Source organism: Arachis hypogaea, chromosome 20 (genome assembly GCF_003086295.3).
Source record: "Arachis hypogaea cultivar Tifrunner chromosome 20, arahy.Tifrunner.gnm2.J5K5, whole genome shotgun sequence".
Lineage (NCBI taxonomy): Eukaryota > Viridiplantae > Streptophyta > Magnoliopsida > Fabales > Fabaceae > Arachis > Arachis hypogaea.
Window position 1 is genome coordinate 52,051,676 of NC_092055.1, and position 9,813 is coordinate 52,061,488.

Consider the following 9,813-nt stretch of genomic DNA (forward strand, 5'->3'; position numbering starts at 1 on the left):
TAACTCAAAACTACCCCTATATATATTACTCTTCTGATCTTCTAGTTGATTCTTTAAGTCTTGGATATGGGCTTTTGGATCTTGAGTTTAAAGCAGTTATCTTCCGCCGTGGGCTTAGCTTTACTTGTAGAGAGAAAGTGTGAAGTAGGCAGGGTCTTTAGCTCAGGACGTTAGTGGTGTTAACGTTAAGTGAGAGTGTGGGTTCGAGAACGTTAGTGACACTCACCTTTTTCACTAATGTTCCTTACCCAGGGATGATCCACGTTAACTTCAACGTTAGTGGCATCAACGTGACCACTAATGTTGCCTCTTGATCCTTCGCACACGTTATTGGGACTCACCTTTTCCAATAATGTTGAGAGTCCTCCCTCCCCATACGTTAGAGTTCACGTTAACTTAGTTAACGTGGCTCTTAACGTAGGCTTGCCAATTCTTCGAGAACGTTAGTGACACTTACCTTTGTCACTAACATTCCAAGGGGCCCCTACTTCCCACGTTAGAGTCCACGTTAACTAAGTTAACGTGGCTACTAACGTGGTAATGATAGCCATCTCCAAAGTTAGTGACAAAGGTGAGTGCCACTAACGTTGGCTCATCATCCTATCCTCAACGTTAGCTTCCACGTTAACTAAACGTGGGAGTTAACGTGGCTCATAGTGGCTCATTGTGGCTCATTCCAACGTTAGTGACAAAGGTGAGTGTCACTAACGTTGGCGATTGTTTGCTTTCTCTACGTTAACTAAGTTAACGTGGGAGTTAACGTAGCTCAAGGTGGCTTAGTCCAACGTTAGTGACAATGGTGAGTGTCACTAACGTTGGCCATTCTTTTGCTTCCCAACGTTAGAGTCCACGTTAACTAAGTTAACGTGCAAGCTAACGTGGCCAATATGAGCTTGGTCCAACGTTAGTGACAAAGGTGAGTGTCACTAACGTTGGCTCCACTTTCTTTCTTCCACATTAGAGTTCACGTTAAATTAGTTAACGTGACTCTTAACGTGGGCTATGATGGCTTCGAGGATGTTATTGGCGATTACTTTTCTCATTAACGTTGCAAGCTAGCTCCCATTCCACGTTAGTGGTCACGTTAGTTAGACTAACGTGGCTGCTAACGTGGTTCTTTCTTGCTTCCTTTGTCCTGAAATTAAGCAATAAAGTGCATCAAAGTTCTAATCCACATCATGAGACATGCATCATCCAATTTGTCATCTAATTCATGCAAAATTCCCATGAAATCATGTAAAGTGCACAATGTATGCTTAAATCAAGATGTAAGTGAAATTCCACCCAAAACTTGCTTATTTCCTAAGAAAATGCATGAAACTACCCTAAAACAGTAAAGAAAAGGTCAGTGAAACTGGCCAAAATGCCCTGGCATCACAACACCAAACTTAAAGCTTGCTTGTTCCTAAGCAAATACTGGAACAAGAGAATGATGAATGGAATGCCAAGAGGAATGAGTCATTGTTGTGGAAGTTATGTCCTTGGTTTTATGATGGTTTCATGCATAGCAACTTAGGTTCATTCCTTCACTGGCTTTCAGACCTTTATCATATCCTAGAATACTCAAGTCTCTTTCCCCTAAGGACTTACTCCCTCAAGTCTCTTTCCCCTATACATACACACCACAGGCACATGGTTTGTTATTTTCTTTCTTGAGACCTTTGTGTCTAGCACCTTTTTGGGTTACTAAGCGTTCTATAGCAAAGGTTACTCTTGATAGTGGACTTTCAGCTGATAATCCCGGGTTAGTTAACCCGAGTTACCAAGTGATAAGGCACCCCTAAGAGCTTATTCATCTAGGTAGATCCCTTACACATGAGCACCACAGACACTTCCCTCAAGATTCAAACCCTTGGTGCCTAGCCTTATTTCTTACTCCTTTTCTTTTATTCTTAACTTTCATTTTTCTTTCCCTTTTCTTTTATTTGGATCTTGTTATTTGGCTAGTCTCATGGGGTGTGTTTCAAGCATATGATTCAGGACAGATAGTTGCCTTCCCACCTTGTTGGTGAACCAACTTAGCTAATCTATTATCACACCATAAAATTAGGAACTTACTCCACAACTTGAACTCCCTTCTGGTCTTTGATAACACACATTCTCTTTTTATTTGATTAAAAAGGAGACAAGCATACAAGTAGGCAAGGTGAAGATGCAGCAGGTATCATGGACAGCACACATATGACAAAAGCAAAACAAACATTAAACTACAATGATTTAAACTAATGAGTAACTATTAATCAAGGTCCTTCGGACTTCCAATTCTTAGCATTTCAAGTATATGGAGTTAAGTAACAACACAACCTTCGGGTGATGTTTCTAGCTGTCTCCTTGTTGTCCTCATCCATAATTTTTGCTCCTTCACTTCCTTGGATGATGGTGCACCATTTCCTCATAAGGTTCCTGCAAAGTTATTGGAAGTTGCTTGTTCCCAAAGCACTTGAGAAATAGTTAGCTCGCATGTATGCTTGTGAATTTCTGAACTTAATTTGGTGTGTGAACACCAAACTTAGTTCCTTGCCTAGTAGACAGATTGCATACTTGCAGAGAGCCTCATAGGTTGTTACTAACACAAACAACTATTGACTAAAGAATAAACTCCTGCTAAGTGGTTCCCTTGATTGGTTGGAGCTAGCAGTTGGCCATTGGAGTGTAGTGTGATTCTAACTAATATCTTTGGTGGAACACCAAACTTAGAATCACACTTTCACTCTTGGATTTGTTTTGGTGTGGAACACCAAACTTAGCTCCTCGCAATATAGGGGAAACAACTTGTGATCTTTATTGAAATGACAATGAAAAAAGAAACTACCTCAAGTTGGGTTGCCTCCCAACAAAGCGCTCTTTTAGCGTCGCTAGCTCGACGATTCCTCCATTACTTGAGAAGATACTTCACTTTGGGGTTTTCTCCCATGTTGCCCATATAGTGTTTGAGCCTTTGTCCGTTCACAGTGAAAGTCCTCTCCGAACTCTCATCCATGATTTCTATGTGACCATATGGCGAGACTTTTGTGACAAGAAAGGGTCCTGACCACCTTGATTTGAGTTTTCCTAGGAACAGTCTCAATTTGGAGTTGTAGAGGAGTACTTGATGCCCCTTTGCGAAACTCCTGGGTGCCAGATGGAAGTCATGTCTCCTCTTCGCCTTTTCTTTATAAATCTTGGCATTTTCATAAGCTTCAAATCTGAATTCCTCCATCTCTTGCAGCTGCAGAATCCTCTTTACACCAGCAGCAATGCTGTCAAAATTTAGTATCTTGAGAGCCCAGAGGGCTTTGTGTTCCAGCTCCAGTGGTAAGTGACAAGCTTTCCCATACACCAGTTGATATGGGGACATCCCGAGTGGTATTTTGAATGCTGTTCTATATGCCCAAAGAGCATCATCCAGCTTCTTCGACCAATCCTTTCTTGATGCTCCTACAGTCTTTTCCAAAATCCTTTTTAGCTCTCTGTTAGATATCTCAGTCTGCCCGCTTGTTTGGGGTGGTAAGGCGTGGCAACCTTGTGTTTCACTCCGTATCATAGGAGAAGAGCTTCTAATGGTCTGTTAACAAAGTGGCTCCCTCCATCACTGATGAGTGCTCGTGGGACTCCAAACCGGCTAAAGATATTCTTCCTAAGGAAGTTCATGACCACCTTGTTATCATTTGTTGGGGTTGCAATAGCCTCCACCCACTTGAAAACGTAGTCCACTGCCATCAAAATGTACTTGTTTGAATATTAGGTTGGGAATGGTCCCATGAAATCGATTCCCCATACATCAAATAGTTCCAGTTCTAAGATGAAATTTTGTGGCATCTCATTTCTTCTGGGCAAGTTTTCAGCTCTTTGGCATTCATTGCAGTTCTTTACTAGTTCCTTGGCATCCTTGAAAAGGGTGGGCCAAAAGAATCCGCTTTGTAACACCTTGGCTGCAGTTTTGTCCCCTCCAAAATGGCCTCCATAGCACGAGCCGTGGCAATTCCACAGGACCTCTCGTCCTTCTTCTTCTGAAACACATCTTCTCAGGATTCCATCTAAACACTTCTTGAAGAGATATGGCTCATCCTAGACAAAATATTTTGCATCATTTATGAGCTTTCCTTTTTTATGTTTGTTGATCTCTGGAGGTAGAGCCCATTTGCCTTGAAGTTGGCAATGTCTACAAACTATGGTGCTTTGTGAACTGTCATCAACTGCTCATCAGGAAAGAGCTCATTTACACTTGTGTCATGTGCTCCACCTTTATCATGAGGGATTCTGGATAGGTGATCTGATACCTTGTTCTCCACTCCTTTTTTGTCTCTAATTTCAATGTTGAACTCCTGCAATAATAAGATCCACCTTATTAGTCTTGGTTTTAATTCTTGCTTGGCAAACAAATATTTAAGTGTTGTGTGATCTGTGAAAACAATCACTTTAGCACCAATGAGGTATGATCTAAACTTGTCAAATGCAAATATTATTGCTAGCAACTCCTTTTCAGTAGTGGTATAATTTCTGAGTGTCATTGAGGACTTTGCTAGCATAGTAGATCACATGGACTAAGTTATCTTTCCTCTGCCCTAACACGGCCCCAACTGCAAAATCAGATGCATCACACATCAATTCAAAAGGTAAGTTCTAATCAGGTGGGGAAATGATAGGGGTAGAGGACAGCCTCTGTTTCAAATTTTTGAATGCTAGCATGCATTTTTCATCGAAGACAAACGGTATATCAGATACAAGGAGATTGCTTAAGGACTTGGCTATCTTTGAAAAATCTTTAATAAACTTCCTGTAAAAGCCAGCATGCCCTAAAAAACTCCTAATTGCCTTGACATCACTGGATGGGGGAAGTTTTTCAATAAGTTCCACCTTAGCTCTGTCAACCTCAATGCCTTGGTTAGAAACCTTATGACCAAGGACTATTCCTTCAGTTACCATAAAGTGACATTTCTCCCAGTTCAGGACCAGATTGGTCTCTTGGCACCTTTTCAATACCAAGGCTAGGTGATTTAAGCAATTAGGAAAGGAATCTCCGAATACCGAAAAATCATCCATAAAGACTTCAATGAATTTCTCTATCATATCCGAGAAGATAGATAGCATGCAGCGTTGGAAAGTTGCAGGCGCATTACATAGCCCAAATGGCATGCGCCTGTAAGCAAACACTCCATATGGGCAAGTAAATGAGGTTTTCTCTTGGTCTCTAGGATCAACCACTATTTGGTTATATCCTGAATAACCGTCGAGAAAACAATAGTATGAGTGTCCTGCGAGTCTTTCCAACATCTGATCCATGAACGGAAGGGGAAAATGATCTTTTCGTGTAGCTTCATTTAGTTTTCTGTAGTCTATGCACATCCGCCATCCTGTGACGGTCCTGGTGGGGATTAGTTCGTTTCTCTCATTAGGAACTACAGTGATTCCTCCTATTTTCGGAGCAACATGCACGGGGCTAACCTAGGGGCTGTCTGAGATCGGGTAGATTACCCCTCCCTGCCACAACTTCATAACTTCCTTCTGTACCACTTTCTTCATGATTGGGTTCAGCCTCCTTTGGGATTGAATGGATGGTTTGGCATCATCTTCCAACAGTATTTTATGCATGCATATGGCCGAACTGATCCCTTTTAGGTCAGCGAGGGTCCATCCAATGGCATCTTTATGCCTTCGCAACACTTGGAGCAGTTCATTCTCTTGATCTTGGCTGAGGGATGAGTTTATGATCACTGGGTAGCTTTCATTCTCGCCTAAGTATGCATATTTGAGAGTGGGTGGCAGTGCTTTGAGTTCAAGTTTGGGTGCTTCTAACTTTTCATTCTCTTCCTTTGGTGCACCTTGTATATGAATCTCTGCTGTTGCAACCTCTTCACTAGACGTTGACTCCTCCTCTGTTAACCTTTCAGGTTCTTCTTCTTCAAAGCTCTCCTGCACTGCATCTTCCAGTGAGTCCAACCTCATACATTCTCCCAATTGTTCTGGTGGGTAACTCATGGCCTTAAACACATTGAATGTCATCTTTTCATTGTGTAATCTTAAGGTGAGGTCACCTTTTTGGACATCAATGACAGCTCCAGCAGTAGCTAAGAACGGTCTTCCTAGGATAATAGAGGCCTTGGCTTCCTCCTGCATGTCCAACACCACAAAGTCTGCTGGGAAGATGAAATCCCCCACCTTTACCAGCAAATCTTCCACTACACCATGGGGGAACTTGAACGATCGGTCTGCCAGTTGTAAGGCCATTTTTGTTGGCTTAGCCTCCTCGATTTTCATTTTTCTCATCATAGCTACTGACATCAGATTTATGCTGGCTCCTAAGTCACATAGAGCCTTCTCCACTGTGATTTTTCCTATAATACAAGGGATCTGGAAACTCCCAGGATCCTTTAATTTTGGGGTAGTTTATGCTAAATGATAGCACTATATTCTTCTGTTAGTATCACAGTTTTGTTGCTCTTCCAACTTCTCTTCTTAGTCATTAATTCCTTCAAGAACTTGGCATAGAGCGGCATTTTCTCTATTGCTTCAGCAAAGGGTATGTTAATCTATAATTTTTTGAAGATTTCTAAAAATCTGGAGAACTGGCTGACATCCCCCTTCTTCTTCAGTTGTTGAGGATATGGGATTTTGGGAACATATGGCTTCAGCTCTCCTTCCTTTTGATGTGAGTTGGAGGTGGAGACTTGAACTTCATCTTGTTCCTCCTTCTGTCCAACCGAATCTTTCTCTTGTGGTTGCTTGGGAGTCTCCTTCAATTCCTTTCCACTTCTGAGGGTGATAGCCTGACACTCCTCCCTTTGGTTTGAGTCTGCATCGCTGCGAGGGTTGTGGCTGGAAATTTGCTTGAATAGGTATCCAATTTGTGTCTCAAGTTTCTTGATAGCAGCATCTTGATTCTGCATATTGGACTGCACTTCTTTGCGAAATGCCTTACTGTCTTGAATCTCTTTGCATATACATTCAAGTATATTCTCAATCCTTGAGAGTCTATCTTCAGATGATGATGAGTTGAGGTTGGATGGGTGAGTTGGGTTATTTTGGTTTTGGTATGGATGTGGAGAGGTGTTGTTAGGGTGGTGTTGATATGATCTCTGTGTGGAATATTGGTGAGCTGCATGGTTGTTGGGGTTGTGACGTCTCTGATCTTGGCTTTGATCTTGTTGATTTCCCCACCCAAAGTTTGGGTGATTCCTCCAACCAGGGTTGTAGGTCTTGGAGTATGGATCATGGGTCTACCTGGGTGAATTTCCAATGTAGTTAGCTTGTTCTTGCTCATCCTCTGCCTCTGCATTCACTCCTTCTTGGGTTGCTGATGAGGTGGTGATTGCTGCTACTTGGTTCCTCTCCATCTTCTTGGTGAGGTCAGCCAGCTGCTTGGTGATAAGCTTGTTTTGGGCCAGCAGTGCATCCACATTGTTTAGCTCCATCACTCCTCTAGTGTTGCCTCTTTCAGAAGCATAGAAATAGTCATTCTCTGCTACAGTCTCAATGACATCTATGGCTTCTTCAATGGTCTTCTTCTTGTTCAGAGATCCCCCTGATGAGTGGTCTACTGCCTTCTTTGATTCATAAGAAAGACCTTCATAGAAAATGTGCAGCTGCACCCATTTGTTGAACATATCTGGTGGACACCTTCTTGTCAGGTCCTTAAACCTCTCCCATGCTTCATATAGAGTCTCACCATCTTGCTGTCTGAAGGTTTGCACCTCAGCTCTCAGCCTGTTGATCCGTTGAGGAGGATAGAATCTTGCCAAGAACTTGTTCACCACCTCTTCCCAGGTTGCTAAACTCTCATTTGGGAAGGATTCCAGCCATTTAGATGCCTTGTCCTTGAGTGAGAAAGGGAACAGAAGTAGTCTATAGGTGTCAAGATGAACACCATTAGACTTCACAGTATCACATATCCTCAGGAAGGTGGTTAGATGTTGATTGGGGTCTTCTTGGACACCTCCTCCGAATGAACAATTGTTCTGAACAAGGGTGATAAGCTGTGGCTTTAGTTCAAAGTTATTGGCATGTATGGTTGGCCTTTGGATGCTACTTCCGTAATTTCCTGGGTTTGGATTGATGTACGAACCCAGAACTCTTTTCTCTTGCCCAGCATGATTTGCTAGACCTTCTCTGCCATGGTTGTGAGCCTCTTCTTCATGATGGTTCTCCATATTCTCGTCCATATCTGGTTCAAGGTACTCCTCCTCTTCCTCAGCACCAAGTACTCTCTTTCCCCTCGCTTCCCTCCTTAATCTAAGGAAGGTCCTCTAAGGTTCAGAATCAAAGGAAGTTGAAGCCCCGCTTCTTCTCCCTGTCATACAACCAACAAGGCACAAGCAAGGAAATAGATGTAGAAAGTAATTTCTATAGAAATGCTGTTAGTGTGAGTGATGCAATATATCAAACAGTTAGTGGACTGAATTGTAAACAACTAAGAAAATGGGTAGGGGAAGGGAAGAAAATAACTGAACAGAAAGGAACTTAAATCAAACAAAAGAAAAAAAATGCTCAATCTAGTTATCCTCCAATTTAATCATTGTTGATACAAAATCAATCCCCGAAAACGGTGCCATAAACTTGATGCACGGAAACTTGTCTCTCAACAATTTTCCTTCGGCAAGTATACCGAATTTTTGTCAAGTAAAAACTCACAATAGAGTGAGGTCGAATCCCACAGGGATTGATTGGTCAAGCAACTTTAATTAGAGGAATGTTCTAGTTGAGCGAAGCAGAATTTGATTTGAGATTTGCAGAAAATTAAATGGCAGGAAAGTAAATAGCAGAAAATGTAAATTGCTGGAAATAAAGAGCTCAATGTAAATGGCGGAAAGTAAATTGTAGAATCTTAAATGGGAATGGGGAAGATGCTCATAAAAGTAAATTGTAGAAATTAAAGAGAATGGGTAAGATCAGAAATGGGGAATTCATTGGGCTTAGGAGATGTTGCATTCTCCGGATCAAGTTCATTTTCATATCTTCCTCAATCAATGCGTTCATTGATCTCCTTGGCAATCTTAAGTGATCGAATTACAATTCCTTGTAATTCAATCTCTCAAATCTTGATCAATAGCCAATTCCTTAGTCAATTGCTCATGAGAAGAGATGAAGTATGGTCACTGATTATACCACATGCATTCCCAAATCAAGTGTTGGTAGAATTATAGTCACCATATCCATCCAACCCCAATTTGGTCTAACGTGAGAAAGCATTTCTAGCATGATCTCTTCATTCCTCTTCCAAGGTTCAGAAGAGATCCAAATATGAATAGCTTCTTTTCCAAGATAACTACCCAATTGGATGAAGATTGAAAGCTTTCTAGTAAAATCAAGAGAAAAGATAGAAGAAGAATAATGAAGACTAATATTGATCCATCAAATTACAACAGAGCTCCCTAACCCAATGAAAGGGGTTTAGTTGTTCATAGCTCTGGAAATCAAAAACAAAGATGGAAAATACATTATGAAAAGTAAAACTAGAAGTGCAGAGAAAGTAAAATTATACAGAACGTAGTTCTCCAATTTCCAACTTCTCCAAAAGCTGCTTTCTAATTCAAAACTACCCCTATATACATTACTCTTCTGATCTTCTAGTTGATTCTTCAAGTCTTGGATATAGGCCTTTGGATCTTGATTTTGAAGCAGTTATCTTCCTCAGTGGGCTTAGCTTTACTTGCAGAGAGAAAGTGTGAAGTAGGCAGGGTCTTTAGCTCAGGACGTTAGTGGTATCATCGTTAAGTGAGAGTGTGGGTTCGAGAACATTAGTGACGATCACCTTTTTCACTAACGTTCCTCTCCCAGGGATGATCCACATTAACTTCAACGTTAGTGGCATCAACGTGACCACTAACGTTGCCTCTT

General features: G+C 41.5%; 1 non-coding gene across 1 annotated transcript; it reads left to right on the forward strand.

Moving 5' to 3' along the window:
* Positions 1–7,578: 7,578 nt before the first annotated feature.
* LOC112787695 (small nucleolar RNA R71) lies at positions 7,579–7,685 on the forward strand. The gene has a single exon (XR_003195094.1). It is a non-coding gene; the product is annotated as a small nucleolar RNA R71 (small nucleolar RNA).
* The last annotated feature ends 2,128 nt before the right edge of the window (positions 7,686–9,813 follow it).